This window comes from Sorex fumeus, unplaced genomic scaffold (genome assembly GCF_029834395.1).
Source record: "Sorex fumeus unplaced genomic scaffold, SorFum_2.1 ptg000034l, whole genome shotgun sequence".
NCBI lineage: Eukaryota > Metazoa > Chordata > Mammalia > Eulipotyphla > Soricidae > Sorex > Sorex fumeus.
Genome location: NW_026606091.1, coordinates 30,551,999 through 30,573,165, shown reverse-complemented (window position 1 = coordinate 30,573,165; position 21,167 = coordinate 30,551,999). Strand labels below are relative to the sequence as shown.

Here is a 21,167-nt window from a genome sequence, read left to right as displayed (position 1 = left end):
GTTATAGGGAATGCCTGTTGTATGTGTAATATCCCAGGTTTCACAAAAGGAATGAAAAGCGCGGCTTGTATAGGCCAGTCCATTGTCAGTTTTAATTTGCCTGGGATTTCCCATATATGAGAAAGCAGCAGTAAGGTGATCTATAACATGTTTCGTTTTTTCCCCGGCATGTAGTGAGGCAAAAATCATGCCCGAGTGTGTGTCTATCGAGACATGGAGATAATGCCGGTTACCCAATGAGTTAGTGTGGGTCACATCCATTTGCCAAATATCATTTGCTCTCAGTCCTCTAGGATTGACTCCCAGGGATGGGGAATGTATATAAGGAGCGCAAGCGGGACAGACAGTGGTTATGGAGAGAGCCTCAGCTTTGGAACAACCCGTATGAAAACGAAGAGACTGGGAATTAAGGTGGAATTTTTTATGTAGCTGTATGGCCTTATCACATTCTAGGGATGTCATTATTAAGCGGGTAGCTTTATCTGCTCGTTCATTGCCTTCTGCAAGGGGTCCCGGGAGGCCAGAGTGTCCTCTAATATGACCCACAAAGAGGGGGTCCTTTCTGGCCCAAATCAACAGTTGCAATGTTTGTAATTGAGATAAAATTTTCGAGCCCTCACCTATGTGGGGTGCTGTTTCTAATCGGGGGAAGATATTAGCAACATACACACTATCAGTGTAAATATTGAGGGGCTCATTAGGGAATGTCTGCAAGGCCAATAATACAGCAGATACTTCTGCAAATTGTGCCGAGGTCTCAGCAAGCTGTATGGCGTGAACATCCTGCCCATCAACCACTAAGGCTCGACCGCTCTTAGAGCCATCAGTGAAGAGGGTCCGTGCACCCGGAAGGGGGGTGGTCTTTATGATTCGAGGGAAGATAATAGGGCAAATCCTGAAGCTTTGCAGGAGTTTATGTTTGGGATATGCCTGTGTAATTTGGCCTTTAAAGGAGCAGACAAAAAGGCACCAGGAATCATCATATTGCATCAGATTATTAATCATGTCTTTGGAATAGGGAACGACCAATATGTCCATATCTTTAGCAAAGAGTGCACACCCTATGGTTCTGGCCTTCCAGAGTAATTGAGAAACTAAGGTGGGATAGGGAATCACCGTTCAGGTGGGGGAAGCTGAGAGGTGGACCCAGTATAATGGACCAATCTGCCAGAAAACTCCAGTTGGGGCAAACTCTGAAGCATGCACTATAAAGTGTAGTGGTAGATTGTAATCAATATGGTGTATTTGCATTTCTTCTAAGGCATGTTCTGCTTTTCTAAGAGCCAATTGTGCCTCTGGGGTCAATTTACAAGGTGAGGAGGGGTCAGAATCCCCCTTCAATAGTTCAAAAAGAGGTTTGAGCTCTCCCGTGGGCAGGGAGAAGGATGGTCGGAGCCATTGGAGTTCTCCCAAAAACTGTTGCCAGTGGTGTAGAGTCTTTAAATGAGACGTGGCAAACTATATTTTTTGAGGCACTATTCCCACCTTGTTAATGGTGTATTCTAAATATCTGTATGGGTGGGAGAGCTGTACCTTGTCCGGGGAGATTACAAGGCCTGCTGATTCCAGGGCGACCCGGACATGATCATAGAGTTGAAGTAACAGGTCTTTGGTGGGGCAGGCGGCTAAGATGCCATCCATATAATGAATCAAAAGTGCACTGGGGAAACGAGCCCGGACTGGCGCTAAAACCGCTGCAACATATACCTGACACATAGTGGGACTATTAGTCATGCCCTGGGGAAGGACTACCCATTGCTAGCGCTGATAGGGCTCCTGAAAATTGGGGGAAGGTAGAGAGAAGGCAAATCTTTGACAATCTTTAGGAGCTAACGGAATATCGAAAAAACAATCTTTAAGATCTATCACTAACAATTACCAGGACTTTGGTATAGCGGAGGGATGGGGGAGCCCTGGCTGCAGGGCCCCCATTGGATGCATGGTGGCATTGACTGCTCTGAGATCTTGCAATAATCTCCACCCGCCTGTCCTTTTCCTTATAACAAAGATTGGGGTATTCCAGGGAGATGTGGATGGGGTAATGTGCCCCTTTTCTAATTGCTCGGGCACTAGGGCATGTGCGGCCTGTAATTTCTCTTTAGGTAGGGGCCACTGCTCCACCCAGACTGGATCATCTGATTTCCAGGTAAATGGGGTGGGAGGCCGCTCGACAGTGGCCCCGATTAAAAAGGGCTAGTTTCTTCCAGTTCCTCAATGGGCATTAAAGTCACGGGATTTTCCTGCCCGGAGGATGGGCAGTCACTAGTGATATGGGCTATGGTCTTAAAGGAGACTGGCGATATCTGCGAGCGACTGGGTGATGTAACCAGAACCGTGCCCATAGCTGAGAGTATATCTTGTCCCCAAAGATTGGTGGGGAGGTCTGGGACAATATAAGGCTGGAACTGGCCCTTATGGCCCTCGGCGTCCTCCCAGGTCAATACTTGGGCGCTACGGCTGGGTCGGACTTGGCCAAGTCCTTGCAAAACGGCTGTAGCCATTGTGGCAGGCCAGTTGGCAGGCCAATATTTACTGGATATGACTGAGACATCCGCCCCATATCTAATAGCCCAGAGAATTCCTTTGAGTTGATTCTTAGCGCATAGCGTGGTCGGGAAGCCATATGGGCAATCCAAAATATTTGGGCTGGATTATCTGAGCAGTCTCCGTTTGTCTGACCCTGGACCGAGAACGTCGAGGTGGGGCCTTGCCACGTCGGGAGGAGGAGCAGGCGTGCAATCAGCTGTCCCTTTTCTATCGTCACAATGCCACGGGGGGAATCTGCCAAGACATGAATTTGTCCTATGTAGCTCTCTGTGATAGATCCTGGGTATATCTGCAATCCTTGCAGGAGAGCCTTTTCTGACCCTAGAATGAGGCCAGTGGTTCCGGGCGGTAGGGGGCCATAGACCCCCGTCTCCAAACTTTCAATTCCCATAGGTGGTGTTAGTACCGCCCGGACAGAGGCATAAAGGTCTAGACCTGAGCTGGGAATTGAGGAGCCCCTGACAGAGGGAGGGAAGCTATCTGGAGCGGGCTGATACTTTGACCGGATGTCTGATAGGCCTCCTGCCTGAAGGTTTGCAGGGCCCGAGGCAGGCCCCTCCCGCCGTTTCCCTGCGGCAGTGGATTGCCTAAACTATTCGGTCGGGAGCGACACTCAGCTGCCCAGTGATTGCCTCTCTTGCATCTGGGACATAGCCCGGGTGATCCCCCCTTCTTCCTCAAGGGGTTGTTGGGACATTCCTTTTTGAAATGGCCTGGCTGTCCGCATTGATAGCAGCCTTGCTTTTGTTTTTGTGGGGAATCCCTGAAAGCCCGGAAACCTGGGAAGTTGCCCAGCTTTGAGCAGGACAAAGGGGGAATGAAAAATCAAGCATTCTTTTACTTGGTCAGTAGGCAACAGTTAAAGAAACTTTGGTACATCTACACAATGGAATACTAAGCAGCTGTTAGAAAGGATGAATTCATGAAATTTACATACAAGTGGTACTACATGGAAAGTACCATGCTAAGTGAAATGAGTCGGAAAGAGAGGGACAGACATAGAAAGACTGCATTCATCTGTAGAATATAAAGTAACAAAATAGGAGACTAACACCCAAGAATAGTCTCGATAAGTACCAGGAGGTTTGCTCCATGGCTTGGAGGCCAGCCACACATGCTGGGGGAAAAGGCAGCTCAGATAGGGAAGGGAGCACCAAGTAAAGGGTGTTGGGAGGGTCCTGCCTGGATGGGAGAAGCATGCTGAAAGTAGACTATAGACCAAACATGAATGCCACTCAATGCCTCTTTTGCAAACCACAGCACCCAAAAGGAGAGAGAGAACAAAAGGGAATGCCCTGCCACAGAGCCAGAGTGGGATGGGGGGAATGGGGGTTGGGAAGGATACTGGGATCCGTGGTGGTGGAGAATGGGCACTAGTGGAGGGATCGGTCTCGATCATTGTATAACTGAAATCCAAACACAAAAATTTGTAAGTCTATAACTGTACCTTATGGTGTTTCCCTAATAAAAATTTTTTAAAAAAGGCTGGCCTGGGTGGAGAGGTGGGTGGGCGGGTGTTGGGAGGGAAACTGGAAACATTGGAGGTGGGAAATGTACACTGGTGGAGGGATGGGTGAACAATGATGACTGAAGCCTAATCATGAACAGCTTTATAAGGGTCTATCTCAGATCCATTCAATGAAAAAAAAGTTTAATAGGAGAATGGCTTATATTTGGATTTATAGAATTAGATGTGTAGTACATTTTCTGAGGTAAAGTCCAGAGCTCAGCTGAGGCGCAGGGATCGTTATAGAATTGGGGAGATGTGATGCTAGACTTGAGTTTGGAAAGAGTCCATGACAGGTAGATCAGTGGTTCAAATGTGTCCTGCTTTGAGCACCATTCAACATGTCATTACTTAATTTCTTTTTTAAAAATGATTATTTCATTGACTTTAAGGAGAAACTCTGTATGGGCATTTATAAATGGCAAACAAATTTCATTTGCATTAGATATGGAAGTGCGAAAATGCTGCAGGGGACCTGCAGAGGCCTCTCAGGGTACAGAGATTGGGGTGGGGGACAGGTCCAAGGGAACTTCCCTAGTGGCAGTTTGTGATTGAAAGGTACAGGCAGTTACTGGCCATTAGAAGTTAGGGGGAGTGGTCAGCTCTTTCAGCTCACATTCTGTTTTGAACACGTCCTCCCTTCACATCTTACTGTGTAAGTTTCTTTCAAGAAAACTATCTTGCAGGATTGGAAAGGTAGTCCAGAGGGTAGGGCATTTGCCTTGTGGACAGCCAATTCAGATGTGACCCCGGGCACCGCATATGATCCCGAAGCCCCAGCAGGAGTCGTCCCTGAGTACAGAGCCAGGAGTGAGGCCTGAGCAACACTGGGTATGTCCCTCCATAAATGTCCAAGTACAGCAAAAAGAGGAGAGGGAAGCGTGGGACGGGCGGTTCTGATTGCAGTGGGACTCACTGGAGCATTTGGGAATTTCACACGCCCCATTGTAAACTGGTATTCCTTTTGGGATGCAATATAGCAAAATCAATGGAAAGTTAAAATTTGTATTTTGACAAAGATCAAAGAGGTTGGGAGATAGTAGAGCGGGAAGGGCACTTGGGCTATCTGACTTCAATCTGTGGCATCCCATAGAGTCCTTTGAGCATGGCTGGGACTGATCCCTGCTGTGGTTCAAAACCAAAGAAGCAAACAAACAAGGAAATGTAATATATCAAAAGCTAGAACAGGTGGTAAGGTGTCTGCTTTGCATAATTCTATCCTGGATTGATTCCTGGCACCTCCTATGGAACCTTGAGCACCATTAGGGGTGATCCCTGAGCACAGGACAGGAGACAGGGTCCCCAGTCAAGGGAGGTCTCATCTCTTAGGCCGCTGGAGCAAGACCATGGGGGCCTGTGCAGGGGACAGATTGCCCAGGCGCTGCCAGCCTTGGGCCTGGGAGTCGGTGCTTGACCTCCACATCCCTCGACCCAGAGCAGGATGCCCTGGCTGCCTGTCCTCACTCCCAGCCTTGTGCCCACAGGTGGGACTGCAGGAAAAACAGGTGAGTGTCTGCGGCAGCAACAGGACTGGGATCTCGGCTTCCTGCAGTAGGACGTGGCCTCTGACCAGTGTCGGTCTCTCAGAATGAGCAGGAGGAGGAGCAGGTGCTACTGCAGAGTCAGCTCCGGATCAGCTGCAAGGGGAGTGAATCAGGACAAGGTGGACATGGAGAAATGACAGAAGGGGCCGGGGGAGACCCACTGTGAGGGTAGGAGCCCGCCTGCGGTGGTGGGAGGAAGGACAGGCCAGGACAACACCCACTATAATATAACAAAATCTAAAACAGGCTAGAGGGGTTGTGGGTGTGTGGACTGGCCCTCACTACACATAGAGGGTCCTAGTAGCGGGGAAGCTGCCGGGTCGAGGTAGGGGTGCCTGCAGCCTAGAATGCTTCTGCTGGTACCAAAAGCAGCACACAGCTGCAACCCCACACCTGAATGGCCCACTCACATGGGCTCCAAGGTTGAGCAGGTGCTGAGGCACAAGGAGCTCATGGACCAGCTGCAGCAGGTGCTAACAAGGCAGCAGGCCCTGCTGGAGGCCACCTTCAGGGAGCTTAGGGAAACCCAGGTGAGGGGATGGGCAGGGGCTCAGCGACAGGAAGGCGCATCAGGCCCTAGACCTGCCTACTCACCTGGTGCCTTCATCTTTAGGGGATCCTCAGTCCTGAAATCAGGAGCAACTGAGCCCCAGGCCTTACTGGAATCCCAAGGGTACCCTGAAGAGGGTGAGTAGTGGGGTCGGTCTCCAGGAGGGAGAAGTGCCTGATGGGGATCTGGAGTTGGGGCTATATGGGAGGTGTAGTCAGGCGGGACCCCTGAGATGCCTCCACTTTCCTTGCTTGGCTGAGACCCTGGAGTGCCCCCTAGTCAATCCAGTGTCGAAGAACACGGAGTTGGAGGTGAACATAGTGGAGGTTTGTGAGACCATGACCTCTATGGAACTCGAGGTGATGGTCACGAAGGACAGGCTGGTGGCATGGGAGAAGTCTAAGTATCTGGATGACTAAGGTTTGAGACTAAGGTCTGGTGTCCAGACCTGGGGAGCGGGATGATGGATTGTGTGAAGAACCCAGAGAGACCCTCCTGTTCCTGTCTGTGAGGAACAGGAGGCCGCAGACCTCAGATCTGGATCCTGTAATGACCTGTCCCCAAATAACCAGAATCCAGCTCTTCCGCTCGATTTCAGCTGGCAAGCTTGTTCACCATTAATCCACATTTTCTACCCTGATGATGTACCCTGTGTTCTTCAATTCCAACTAATCTAGCCCTGATCCAGTTCTTCCCACCCTCCTCCTTCCTCCCTCCTCCCCACTCTTCCACTTTCCCTCAGCACTAGACCCTAGGGATCAAGGGGGCAGAAAGGTCCCCCAACACTAGACCGCAGGGATCAGTGGGACAAAAATGTCTCCTACCTCTAGGCACCAGGGATGTTGGGAGCAGAAATTTAAACTGGGCCACACTCCAATCTCAGTCATGATAGCTCCAAAAGCCAAAGAAGGGCTTGAGGTGGGAGCTCTCCCTCCCCAGTACACAGTCCCGTTTCTCCATATGGCAGCCCTGAAGCTAATGGGGGCTGGAAACATCAGAGCAACCAGTTCTAGACACTCTTTGGGGGCTGGTTGGGCACTAATGAATTGAGGAGAAGAGAGAGGAAGGAGGCATGCTGGGTCACTCTCTGACAGTCACTGTCCTATTTCCAAGCTTGTTTCAATAAATGGATCCATCCCAGGCCATGTGGGTATGTGTCTTGGGCGAGGTGTGTCCTGCCAGCAGTTGGCAGTTGCTTCTAGATTGTGGGTGGCCCTTGCCATGGGATTCACCATGTCTAGAGCCTGTCATCTGCATGCCCCTGAGTACGATGTCAATGACCCCAGGAGAGTACCTCTAAGATTTGGAGTGGTAACATTCAAAATATGGTGGTGGGAAGGTACGATGGTGGTGGAATTGGTGTTTGAATATTAAATGTAATAAATTATTGTCAACAACATTATGAAAACAAAATAAAAATTTGCAAAAAATTCAATAAAATGTGAAGCATGAAAAGAGAACAGAAAAATCAAAGATACACCAATCTAATGCGTTTTTTTCCCTAGACGTGTTTTTTTTTATTTTATTTTTTTTTACAGTTGTAGATTTACAATTTTTTGTGCTTTGGTTTCAATTATACAATGATCAGATACCCATCCCTCCACCAGTGCCCATTTTCCTCCACCATGGATAATATCCATCCCACCCCCATCCCCCCATCCCCCTGTCTCTGTGGCAGGGCAATCCCCTGTGTTCTCTCTCTCCTTTTGGGTGTTGTGGTCTGCAAAAGAGGCATTGAGTGGCAAACATGTTCAGTCCATAGTCTACTTTCAACATGCATCTCCCCTCCTGGGAGGATCCTCCAAACATCCTTTATTTGGTGCTCCCTTCTCTATCTGAACTGCCCTTTCCTCTAGGATACCCGGCTGGCCTCTACGTTATGGAGTAATCCTCCTGGTGCTGATCTCACCTATTCTTGGGTATTAATCTCATACTTTGTTACTTCATATCCCCCAGATGAATGCAATCTTTCTATGTCTATCCCTCTCTTTCTGACTCATTTCACTTAGCATGATACTTTCCATATTGTACCACTTGTATGTAAATTTCATGACTTCATCTTTTCTAACAGCTACATAGTACTCCATTGTGTAGATGTACCAAAGTTTCTTTAACCAGTCATCTGTTCGTGGGCATTCAGGTTTCTTCCAGTTTCTGGCTATTGTAAAGAGTGCTGCAATGAACAAACAAGTGCAGATGTCACTTCGACGATACATTTTTGCCTCTCTGGGATATATTCTCAGGAGTGGTATTGCGGGTCAAATGGGAGCTCAATTTCTAATTTTTTGAGAATCATCCATACTGTTTTCCAGAAGGGCTGAACCAGTGGACATTCCCACCAACAGTGAAGGAGTGTCCCTTTCTCGCCACATCCACGCCAGCATCAGTTGCTTTTGTTCTTTTGAATGTGGGCCAGTCTCTGAGGTGTGAGATGGTATCTCATTGTGGTTTTGATCTGCATCTCCCTGATGATTAATGATGTAGAGCATTTTCTCATGTGCTTTTTTGCCGTTCGGATTTTTTCTTTGAGAAAGTTTCTGTTCATTTCATTGCCCCATTTTTGGATAGGGTTGAATGTTTTCTTCTTGTGGAGTTTAACCAGTATTTTGTATATCCTGGATATCAACCCCTTGTCAGATGTGTATTCGGTGAATATCCTTTCCCATTCTGTAGACTGTCTTTGTATTTGTTTCTTTGGAGGTGCAGAAGCTTCTTAGTTTAAGATAGTCCCATTTATCTATCTCTGTTTTCACTTGCTCGGTCAGTGGCGTGGCATCTTTGAAGATACCATTAGCTTCAATGTCATGGAGGGTTTTGCCAACGTTATCTTCAATGCACCTTATGGTTTCTGGTCTGATGTTGAGGTCTTTAATCCATTTTGATCTTACTTTTGTACATAGTGTTAGGCAGAGTTCTGAGCCTACTTTTTTGCATGTTGCCGTCCAGTGATGCCAACACAATTTATTAAACAGGCTTTCCTTACTCCACTTCACATTACTTGCACCTTTATCAAAGATTAGATGATCATGTGATTGAGGGGAGATGTCAGTGTATTCAGCCCTCTTCCATTGGTCTGCAGTTCTGCCTTTGTTCCAGTACCATGCTGTTTTAATTATTACTGCTTTGTAGTACAGTTTGAAGTTAGGGAGGTTGATTCCTCCCATTTTCTTTTTCCCAAGAATTGCTTTAGCTATTCGTGGGGGCTTATTGTTCCATATAAATTTCAGGAGTGTTTGCTCCATTTCTTTGAAGAATGTCATGGGTATCCTTATAGAGATTGCATTGAATTTATACAATGCTTTCGGTAGTATTGCCATTTTGACAATGTTAAGTCTCCCGACCCATGAGCAGGGGATATCTTTCCATTTCCTCATGTCCTCTTTTATTTCCTGAAGTAGCGTTTTGTAGTTTTCTTTGTACAGGTCCTTTACTTCCTTAGTTAAGCTGATTCCTAGGTACTTGATTTTCTGGGGCACAATTGTGAACGGGATTGTTTTTTTCATGTTGCTTTCTTCTCTCTCACTGTTTGCGTATAGGAAAGCCATGGACTTTTGGGTATTGATTTTATAACCTGCAACTTTACTATACAGGTCTATTGTTTCTAGGAGTTTTTTGGTGGAGGTTATTGGGTTCTCTAAGTAGAGTATCATATAATCTGCGAATAGTGAGAGCTTGATTTCTTCCTTTCCTACCTGAATGCCCTTAATATCTTTTTCCTGCCTAATCGCTATTGCAAGTACTTCCAGTACTATATTGAACAGCAGTGGAGAGAGTGGGCATCCCTGTCTCGTCCCTGATCTTAGAGGGAAGGCTCTCAGTTTTTCCCCATTGAGGATGATGCTTGCTGTAGGCTTGTGGTAGATGTCTTTAATTATGTTGAGGAAAGTCCCCTCTATACCCATTTTGGCTAGGGTTTTCATCATAAAGCGGTGCTGGATCTTATCAAATGCTTTCTCTGCATCTATTGATATGATCATATGCTTTTTATCTTTTCTTTTGTTGATATGGTGGATTATGTTGATTGATTTCCGAATGTTAAACCATCCTTGCATCCCTGGGATGAATCCTACTTGGTCATGGTGTATGATCTTTTTGATGAGTAGTTGGATTCTATTTGCTAGTAGTTTGTTGAGGATCTTTGCATCTGTGTTCATCAGGGATATCGGCCTGTAATTCTCTTTCTTTGTGGTATCTCTGTCTGCTTTTGGTATCAGTGTGATATCTGCTTCGTAGAAACTGTTCGGAAGTGTTTTTGATATTCCAATTTCGTAGAAAAGCTTAAAGAGCATTGGGAGTAAGTCCTCTTTAAAGATTTGGAAGAATTCACTAGTGAATCCATCCGGGCCAGGACTTTTGTGCTTGGAGGAGACTTTTTATTACCATTTCAATTTCCTTGACGGTGATAGGTCTGTTCAGGTATTCCAGGTCTTCTTGGTTCAGCCTTGGGAGTCTGTAGGAGTCTAGGAATTTATCCATTTCCTCGAGGTTTTGATGTTCCGTGGCATAAAGCTTCTCAAAGTACTCCCTGAGGATTCTCTGAATTTCTGTGGTTTCTGTTGTAATGACCCCCTTTTCATTTCTGATTCGATTTATTAGGGTTTTCTCTCTCCCTTTCTTTGTGAGTTTTGCTAGAGGCTTATCGATCTTGTTAATTTTCTCAAAGAACCAGCTTTTGGTTTCATTGATCTTTCGGATTGTTTTTTGTGTTTCCATCTCGTTAATCTCTGCTCTGAGTTTTATTATTTCCTTTCTCCTGTTCGGGTTGTGCTCCTTTTTTTGGTCCTTCTCCAAGCTCTTAAGCTGTGAGGTTAGGTTACTTATGTGTGCTCGCTCCTCCTTCCTGAGGAATGCTTGTAGAGCTATAAACTTTCCTCTTAACACAGCCTTTGCTGTGTCCCATAAGTTTTGGTAACTCGTGTTCTCATTTTCATTCGTTTCTAGGAATCTTTTGATTTCCTCTTTGATTTCCTGTCTAATCCACTCGTTGTTCAATAGTGCACTGTTTAATTTCCAGGTGTTTGATTTAGTTTTCTGTTTTTGTGTGTGATTTACTTCTAATTTCAGCGCATTATGGTCTGAGAAGATTGTTGATACAATCTCTACCTTCTTAATTTTATGGAGGCATGTTTTGTGGCTCAGCATGTGGTCTATCTTGGAGAATGTTCCATGTACGCTTGAGAAGAATGTGTATTCAGCTTTTTGTGGATGAAGTGTCCTGTATATATCTACTAAGTCCCTTTCTTCCATTGTTTCCCTCAAATGAAGTATGTCCTTGCTAAGCTTGAGTCTGGTTGATCTATCAAGAGGTGACAAAGCAGTTCTAATGCGTTTTTTTTTTTTTAAAAAAAAGCAATGGCGTCTAAGCTACTAAGATAGCCCACAGAATGGGAAAAATTATTTACCCAATACCTAGCTGATGAAAGGCTAATATCCAAGTTATATAGCACATTGGTAGAACTTTAAAAAAAAATATCTCCCAACCCCATCAAACAAATGCAGAGAGGAATAATGAACAGAAACTTCGTCAAAGAAGAAATTCAAGGGCTGGAGCGATAGTACAGTGGTAGGTTGTTGCTTTGCACGTGGCTGATCTGGGTTTGATCCCCGCCATCCTACGGGCTACACCCGCCTTGGAACCCCAAGTGTTCTGTGAGAACCAGAAGGGAGTGTCCTTCCTAAAGACACCCCATGCACACCCCATCCTCCCTTTCACCTAGAGGTGGAAATCACACCCAGATCCAAGACAGACCTGAGCCAACAACCCGTCAAAGACAAATTGTGTTGGCAGAAGATCAGACAGACTGTGATGCCCGTGAGGTAAGGAGGCTGCAGACACCCAGCCCAGGGCACAAAGTGACCTGCCTGAAAGTGATGTGTTCCCCCCAGGAGTCAGAAATGTTTAAACAGAATTCTTACTCACCTGTAATTCCATCTTTTACCTACCCTATCAAAATCATATTCATTTACCCCAACCTTGTCTTTCTTCCCTCTTCCTTCCCGCCCTTCTCCTCTCCCCCTCCTCCTTCCTGCCCCCTCCCTTCTCCCCTCCTCTGCCCCTTACCATTGAGGAATGGGGCTATGGGACTATGAGGCTCTGCGGCTACACAAAGCAATTGCAGACGTGCCCCCATGGCAGGGATGCTGCGCACTAGGAGTGGCGAGATAACCCAAACAGAACAACATTGAGACTCGTACTCTGCAAGTAAAGAAGTTACACAGTCTCCAAGGAAGCTCAGGTAGAGAAGAGGGCACCAAATCAAGGTTGCTGGGAGGATCCTCCCAGGGTGTGAGATGCATGCTGAAAGTAGACTATAGACCAAACATGACTACCACTCAGTGCCTCTATTGCAAAGCACAGCACCCAAATGGGGAGAGAGAGAACAAGGGGGAATGCACTGCCAAAGTGGCAGGGTGGGAAAGGGGGTTGGTGGGGTAGGAGGGATGCTGGGACCCGTGGTGGTGCAGGATGGGTGCTGGTAGAGGAATGGGTACTTGATCATTGTGTGACTGAAACCCAAGCACAAAAATTTATAAGTCTACAATTGTACCTCATGGGGTTTCACTAATAAAAAAATAATAAAAAGAAAATTCTTGGATTAAAAAAAAAGGTACACAGCCTCCAACACATCCATATGTGCAGGAGCAAACTCAAAACATAAAATAATAACCCAATTAAAAAATAAATCCAAATAAATAAATTTCAATTTTTAATATGAACAGATACTACACTTGATCTTAGCCAAAAGGCCGAGAAGCTCAGGGGGATGGAGTGATAGCACAGTGGTAGGGCGTTCGCCTTACAAGCGGCCAACATGGCCGACCCGAGTTCAATTCCTCCGCCCCTCTTGGAGAGCCCGACAAGCTACCGAGAGTATTCGATATGCCAAAGATAGTAACAACAAAGTCTCCAATGGAGACGTTACTGGGCCCGCTTGAGCAAATCGACTCTCAACTGAGGCCAATGGGTTGCTCCCAGTTGAGCTGCATCCCACCACTATTCCTGCCTCCCAGACCTGCGCAGTATCTTTCCCTATCCCTAGCCACAACTCATGGGCTACCAGATATTGCGGCTGTCTTTGGAGGCTCACTCCTAGCATGAGTTTACCAGCAGAGGGGCATGATACTGCAATTAGAGAGCGCCTGGAGAGGGTATTTTCCAAAGGGGGAATCCACAGTGTCAAGGTGGACATTTATTTGCTCTTCTAGCTCTGTCGGGAGATCGAACGCCAATAAGATACTAAAGTGGGGAACAGGGAGAGCCTTGTTTTCCATATGGAACCCCCAGCATCTGCTGAGACCATGGATTCTCAGGCCCAGCAAAAGCCGGGAAGGGCTGCACCTCCGATACCTTCATTGAGCTCTCTTCCTATGTTGCCCTGTCTTGAGGTCATGGGGCGACCGTTTCCACGAGGCTCTTCTTGGGAGTGTAGGTACCAAGTTACCCTGCCTTCCCTGCCTGTCTGGGGACTCCCTGTGACTCTGTCAGACTGTCCAAGTGGTCCTGGTGTCAGTAGACGTTTCTGGAAGCTACCCAACTTTGAATGTCTGCCACTCCCTTTCACAGAGGGTCACAGCTTGTCTGGTGTCATATTGGCACTTTGTTCTCTCCTGCAGCATGTCATGGCCCTCTGGGGCAATGATCTGGGGCCTGCCTTCTGCCCCTCCGCATCCTCCACCCCTGACTCCTGCTCCTGCTCTGGCTCCCCTCTTTCTCCCTGCTCCTTGTCTGCCCTGCCAGTTCTCGCCGCCTCTAGACCAAGGGCACACTGGAGGTGCTGGCGCCTGCCCTTAACCACACGACTGGTGTCGTGTTGTCTCCGCTGGACGAATGGCAGTGCCACCGAGCTGCCATGCTCTCTGCCAACTCCTCCTGTGCACCAGGTGCCACTGCTGGGTGTTGCTCTTTTACCTTTTGGTCTTGTCTTGCTTTCTCCCCTGCTTGGTAGTGAGTTTTGTTGTTTCACAAATGAGAATTGCAGCACTAATATAACTTTGAGTTTTCAACGACTATGAACTCATAGGAACTTTGCCAAAATTTCTGCCTAAAGCTTACTAAAAACCAAGCATCAGGGACTGGAGTGATAGCACAGTGAGTAGGGTGTTTGCCTTGCACACGGCTGACCTGGATTTGATTCCCAGAGTCTCATATGGTTCCCTGAGCACCACCTGGAGTAATTCCTGAGTGCATGAGCCAGGAGTAATCCCTGGGCATCGCTTGGTGTGACCCATAAAAGGAAAAAAAAGCACATTTTGGAATGTGGGAGAACATGATGAGATAACAGTGCTAATGGAATGAATAGCTCCAAAGACTGAACACCGCACAAGGCGAGAGATCAGTTTTACAGCGGATCTGATGGGCGACGGGGTATTAGCAAGTAGCTGACAGGAAGTATGGAACAAGAAATGACCAAGCTTTCTTGGTGCCAAGAAGGATCGGGAGCATATCAATAATGTAGGAATATTTGGGGGATTTTCCCAGGTTTCTAAGTTGAACAGTGTAACAGACCAACTCTGGGACAACTCGGGTGATTTCCGTGCTGTCTGGTCTCTCCCAGACCCTGTGCCTCATGGCAGCTCCTGCTCTCCAGGGTAGCCAGTCTGAAGTTAGCCTGCGGGAAATGTGGGTAGAGGTCCCCTCTCCTCTTCAGCAGGGCTCAGGCGATCCTAGTATCAGGACTTGAACAGGGCTGGGCTGCATCAGGGCAAGCACCTTCACCCCAGCAATATCCCTGGGGCCCATTCTTGAAAAGTCTGAAAGTGCTTGGATTGGAAGCTTCGGGTTCCACGGGGCTGTCTCCCTGGGCACGGTGCCGTACAGAAGGGGGAGTGAGGCATCTTTAAGGGAGCCCAACTCTACAGGAAGGAGATTTAGGTGGGAAGCAGCTGAAAAAAAATACTGCTTGGAGCAGGGCATTAGTCCAGCAGATAAAGTGATCATCTTGCACACTGCTGACGTTGGATCAATGGGCCCCCCTAGTTCTACTAGGAATGGTCCCTGAGCTAAGTCGGGGTAAAGCCTGAGCATGTCTGGGTGTGGTGCTAACACCCAAAGAAAAGTGCTGCAAGCAGACAGGTCCGGCCTTTTCCCAGTGCCCTAAGGAAGGATTGCTCAAATTCTTAGAGGCCATAAGAGGGATTTCCCTGTTAGGTGGAAGGGGTGAGGGAGGGGAAGGGGGTGACAGAAGTGGCTCTCCAGTTGTGACTCTGCCTGAGCAGTGACAGTCCACTTGGACAGTCCACAGTGGCCTGACTCAGGGCAGGACTTGGCTGCTGCTTTGACACAAAAGTGTCCTGAAAATGTGTGTCAGGGTCCTCAGGAGGAAGAAGCCCACAGTGGGGGTCAAGAGGCAGGACACCTGGGGGCAGAAATAGGCGGACACTGCCCCCGAGCCCTCCAGCTCCCTTGGTTGGCTGAGAGCCTGGGGCTGCCCCTCAGTCTATCCAGTTTCAGTCAATCTAAGGGCACTGAAGTGGAGGCGAACACAGTGGAGATCATAAAGCCTGAGGAGCTGGAGGTGGTAACAGTCAAGAAGGACAAGCTGGCGGTGTGGGGAAGACCGTGCATCTGGAGGCAGAAATGTCCCCCAACACTGGGCACCGGGGATGTGGGGGGCAGAAATGTCCCCTAGTAATAGACACTAGTGTTCTGGGAGGCAAAAACAGGCCCCAAGAAGTAGGCACCAGTGACATGGGGTGCAGAGGTTTCCCCTAACAATAGACAGCAGGGTTCCGAGGACAGAAATGTTCACAATTATTAGGCACCAGGAATGAGCAGAGCTGAAATTTCCTCCAAAAAAAAAAACACTAGGGATTTTGGGGAAAATTGTTTTCCAAACTAGACACAAGAGCTCTGGGGCAAGAAATATCCCCCAACAGAGAACAGAGCTCAGATAGGAGACATGTCCTCCGGCATTACACAATAAGGAGTCCCAGGAGCAGAAATACTCACCCCCATAGAAATAGTCCAAAGAGTAGCAATTATAAATGACCACCTCCCCACCCCCACCTTAGACTATATCCCAGGAGAGAGGAGTGGAGAATGATTCCTCACCCCTGCTTTCCCACCTAAATGTTCAGATATTTCCGGTTTGTGGGCTGTCCTTGCATGGTCCAGGGCATTTTCCACTTTTTGAGTTAAAATTCGGTGCAGAAGGCCAGAAAGAAGTCTCAGGAAACTCAGTACAGGCTTGGGATGCATGAGGCTGCAACAGTCAGCAACTGAGTTCTAGGCACTACCTGGGACAGTTTCGGGGATCATGAATTGGTGGCAGAGGAGAGAGAGGGGAGAGGGCTGAATCAGTCTCCCTGACAGCCACTGTCCTGTTTCCAAGATTGTTTCTACAAATGGATGCATCCCAGCCTGTGTGGGTGTGTGGCATTGGGTGGGTGGGTCCTGCCAGGGAACGGCTCATGCTTCTTGATGAAGCATGAGCTGTCCTGTGGGGGTCTCCCCATGTATCAGAACCTGACATGTCATGCCCATGCCCATGGTGCCTGTTGTGTCTACACCCCCTCTGCAGTGTCCACCGGGAAGAGCCCCAACCTTGCCCCCAATGCTTCCTGGGTGCCAGGCCCCCTAGTGGCCAGATCATGTCTCAGGTAAAGGACCTGCAAACCTCCTGTATTTCCCAAACCTCTCAAGGACTGGATGGACTTTCTCTGCCCAGAGTCTCACCCCAGTGTGGAACTCTTCACTGCCCACAGGCTCCCCAGACAGCACAAGCCCACAGTGACCCTGTGACCCACCATCAGAGATAAATTTGATTCTCAGCCCAGTGAAAGTGGAGGGGGAGATGTCAGAGCTACAGGAGACAGCCGGAGACCACTGGGGCCTGAATGTGCTCAGGGCAGGGAGGACAGGTGCATTCATGGATGCCATAGTGGGCACGGGCGATATGGGGGAGTTGGGGTTCCTTTCAGGCTGCAGGACTCGTGAGGGCAGCGTGGCCAGGCTTAGTGGCCCTAGTTGGGAGTGTGTGTATTGAGAGGGATTTCTAGAGCAGGCCGGGATCAACACCAGAGAAGCATCAAGGTTCCCCAAGGCCAAGTCTGGTGTCCAGCTGGCAGTAGGATGGACTGAGTCTCAGAGAAAGGGGCAGAGCTGGGGTGGGGAGGTTCTATGGGGTCATTAAGAGCCCTCCAGGACTCAGAAAGGGAAGTCTCTGAGCAACAGGGGGAATTGGTCAGGGACTGACTGGGTCTGGGGGCTCATGGCCCCACAAACTGGCTGCTGCCAGTCTGGGAGGAAGCAGTGAGAGGACAGAGAGAACGTGGACACCGGATAAGGCGGGAGCAAGAACTCTGCGGACCTGAGGAGAGGATAGAGGAAGGGCAGGGTGGGTAGGGGCTCCAAGGAGAGAAAGGAGAGGGGCCTGGGGAGTGACGGGCCGTGGGGACAGCGACCAGGACAGCCCCTCTGCCAGGCTCGCTGGGCTCCCACAGCAACAGCCAGGCCAGACCTAGGGGTACTCAGGGGCTAATCCTGGCAGCTGCAGCCCGGCCTGTGCGTGGGGGGACGTGGTCTCTGGGAATGAGAAAGTCGTGGACTGAGCTACGGGAGACCGAAAGGGTCAGTGCTCCTGGCCCACCGTGGGGCCCACAGAGTTCCAAGCCACCATGGTCGGTAGGGGGCAGTGCCCGAGGGTCCGGGTGGGGGTGCGGAGGCCCGTCAGGCCCACCAGGGCAGAGGTGACGAGATTTCCCCCCCACCACTAGACGCCAGGGATAGGGGGGGGCCGAGATGTCCCCCTCCACAACGTCCAAGGGATCAGAGGGGCCGAGATGTCCCCCTCCACATGGTCCGAGGGATCGGCGGGAAGAAATGTCCCCCTCCACAATGTCCCAGAGATCAGGATGGCAGATATATCCCCCCAGCACTAGCAAACAATGATTTGGAGGTCAGAAGTCACAACTCAGCTCTCCCCTCCCCATTGTGGGGTCCTGTTTCTGCGCATGACAGCCCTGAAGCTTGGCCGCTGGTACCATACAGTGACTAGATTCTACACACTCTTTGGGGCTGTTTGGGGACTTTGTATTGCTGGCTGAGAAGAGGGGAAGGAGGAAGGCGGGCTTTGTCCCTGACCGCCACTGTCTGATTTTCACGATTGTTGCAATAAATGGATCTATCCCAGGCCTGTGTGGGTGTGTGTGTCACTGGGCGGGGCAGGTCTGGCCAGTAGTTGACAATTGCTTCTAGATCGTGGGAAGCCTTGGCCATGTCACCATAACAAGACGCGTCACCAGCCTGCCCCTGTGTGAAGCCTGTCAATGACCCCAGGAGAGTCCACCCCAAGGGTTGAAGGTCTCAATCACGGATGCGTCCCCAGGAGGGAGGGCAGGATGCAGCACCCAGAGCCCGTGTGTTATCAGTGGAGCAGGATGGGGTTGTGAATGGAACATGTTTCTAGTGTCCCCGAGTCTGTACGGAGCTGATCCCTGATAATAGCGCCCCACTTCTTTGTGGACCATCAGATTCCCTAATACAAGTCCCACTGCCACCATCACAGCACGGTTAGACCCCATGTAATAGAGAACCAGGCCCGACTCCTCTTTGCTCCTGCACACCTGGACCTGTTGGGACAGCCTTGGCTGAGTGACACTCTACTGGTGACAAGAAGTGTGTCCAGATTCATGTATCAGACCAGATGGCAAATCCTCAGAAGGCAGAGCCATCCTGTTCCAGTCATTTCCAGGAATTTGGTCAGCCATGTCCCTTCCTGCCTGTCACATTCCTACTTGGATGGGAGCCAGGGATCGGGGAGGCACCAGGGATCAGCCTGGTAGGGCTGTTCAGGGCAGGCACAGGCAGGTCCCGGTTTACCCCTCGGTGCCCAGTTCATAGCCCTTCCCCTCTAACTGCACCATGGGCCTGGGGCTGCCCGTGCACTCTCATGGATCTTCACACCTCACACATATCCTGCACACCCTCTCGAAGCTTCTACTGGGACTCTGGGCTTAGTTCTCTGTGTCCTGCCTCTGGGCCCCTGGGCTCTGGAAACACCAAGTCCAGGTTTTCCTAGAGGTTTGGGGAGCTGGGAGACTCTGGGGATCAGGGGCTTGAGCCCTCTCACCCCTTGCCAGTGGTGAGAGCTGTTCTCCCATTGAACGACTGTCTTTGGAGTTTTTCCTTTTAGGATCATACAGAGTATCACCAAGACAGGTGGCACCCAAGAATTTGCTGGAAGCATCCTAGTGTATTCCATGTGTGCAGGCTCTACCCAGCTATCCCCCAAACGGGCAGTAGCAGGTCACAGCATAATTATGTAGGTTGTTTACAGGCTACCTTGATTCTGTGGTAACAACTTTCATCTAACATGCAGTGGTGCCTAGTGCTCTCAGGTGCTCCCACAGCGGTGATTCCCGTTTCTACGCTCATTGTTCGAGCGTTCCTGTGAGCCCCTTCCATCCTTGCTCGGGTAACCTGCTCTCCCTCAGTCTCTTGCTAGGTGAGAGATTTGGGAACCCCATCCAGTTCAGACAGAAGGACAGAGACATATAAATAAAGTTAAGGAAATAGGAGTAGCTTAATGGGGGCGCTCCCGGGGGACTCTCTGAACCTCAGGTGAGGCAGTGGTACACCCGCGCCCTGGTTAGACTAAGGGGGCTATGAAATTGTCTTGGTCTGGTCCTAGTCATCTGTTCGTGGGTCAATGGTAAGGAACCTGGAATAAAGCCTGGTGGCTTGCTGTCACCGGGTGGGCGATAAGTTTTGTCTTCCTCACCTGGAACAAGGTGGTCTCTGACTCCAGGAATGTTGCTGTCCACTCAGCCGGTTGCCATTTGGTTCTGGTCACCATTTTTTCAGAGCAAACCTCACATTTGATTCTTGTCAAATTTGGTGATTCCTGACTCATTCATCTTCTCCACCTCCTAGAGTGGGTTTCTCAGAGGTCCTGCCTAGTTTTTCGCTTCTGCCCTTTCTTGTCTGCTTGGTTCCCTTGCCTGAGGCTTGGCAGACAGAATCATTTGCCAGCCCCCCTTAGCTCACCCCATTGCGGCTGATCCTGACTAACTAGCACCTGCAGGTTAATCTTCTAGCGATGCTTAGTGATGAGTGACTCTCTGGGATTGTTTCTCATTTCTGGCCTGACTCTGAGAGATGTCCATTCTACAGTGAGGCCCTCAGGAGTGGCCAAACCTGACCACGGCTGGGCCTGACCAGCCTTCAGCTCCCTGGCCCTTCTCGAGTTCATTCTTTCAACTGGCTCAAAGCCCCCTCCCCCTCCTGACTGGTTTGAGTAGAGCAGCGTTCAGTCTTCATTGGAGAAAACACCTTTTCCTCCCTGCTAGGCACTGAGCAGGCCCAGGGCCCATTAATTGAAGAGACAACTGCAGCCAGGGAGTCTGTTTGGTTCTGGACCCTTACTGCCCATGGCATTCTGGACCTGTAAGGTGTTTTTCTACCTGGGTGGCCAGTTGAGTCAGAGACCCTCTTCCTTTTCCCAATCACCACAGCCCCCATCTGGCCTCTGGGGCACACAGAGCAGTGAGGAGACCAGAATCAGCCCTGGGGATGGGGTGATGTTTTTTCACCTCTGGGCTGCTCAGGCAAAGGAGCAGAGCACAGTTAGCAGGCACATCCTCCCCCTGCCCCCTCACCCCTGTCATGGTCCTACCATCCAGGGTATATTCTCAATGACTCCATGCTCATCAAGGGTCAACTGTCAATCAAGATGAAACTAGCACCCTGGTCTGCACTTGCTGGTGACCTTTCTCAGGATTACTGCCCGCACACCGCCACCCACCCAGACTCTGTCTCCTTCCCCTGTCTGGTCTCTACAGGTACCTGCAGAGTTTGCATCTGCTTTGGCAGCCTCAGGCAATCCATGGTGTTAGCTCAGTGCACCAGAGAGTCGACCCTGGGGGCTCAGCACAACTCCCCATTTCTATTACTGTTAGTATTTGTGACCAAGGAGACTAGGGCTAGTCTAGGTGCTGGCAGCAGTGCCGTTGGGGCAGACCCTCAGTACCCGAGCGTTTCTTGCCCTGCTCACACCAAGTCTGCCTCCAGCTCTCCCTG

At 49.4% G+C, this 21,167-nt stretch overlaps 1 protein-coding gene and 1 pseudogene across 1 annotated transcript in view; one reads left to right on the top strand and one right to left on the bottom strand.

Moving 5' to 3' along the window:
* LOC130026626 (polypeptide N-acetylgalactosaminyltransferase 12-like) overlaps positions 1-21,167 on the top strand; it is a 165,668-nt gene that overhangs the window by 55,231 nt on the left and 89,270 nt on the right. The gene's annotated exons all lie outside the window — the stretch shown is intronic.
* Positions 12,827-12,907, bottom strand: LOC130026781 (uncharacterized; annotated as a pseudogene).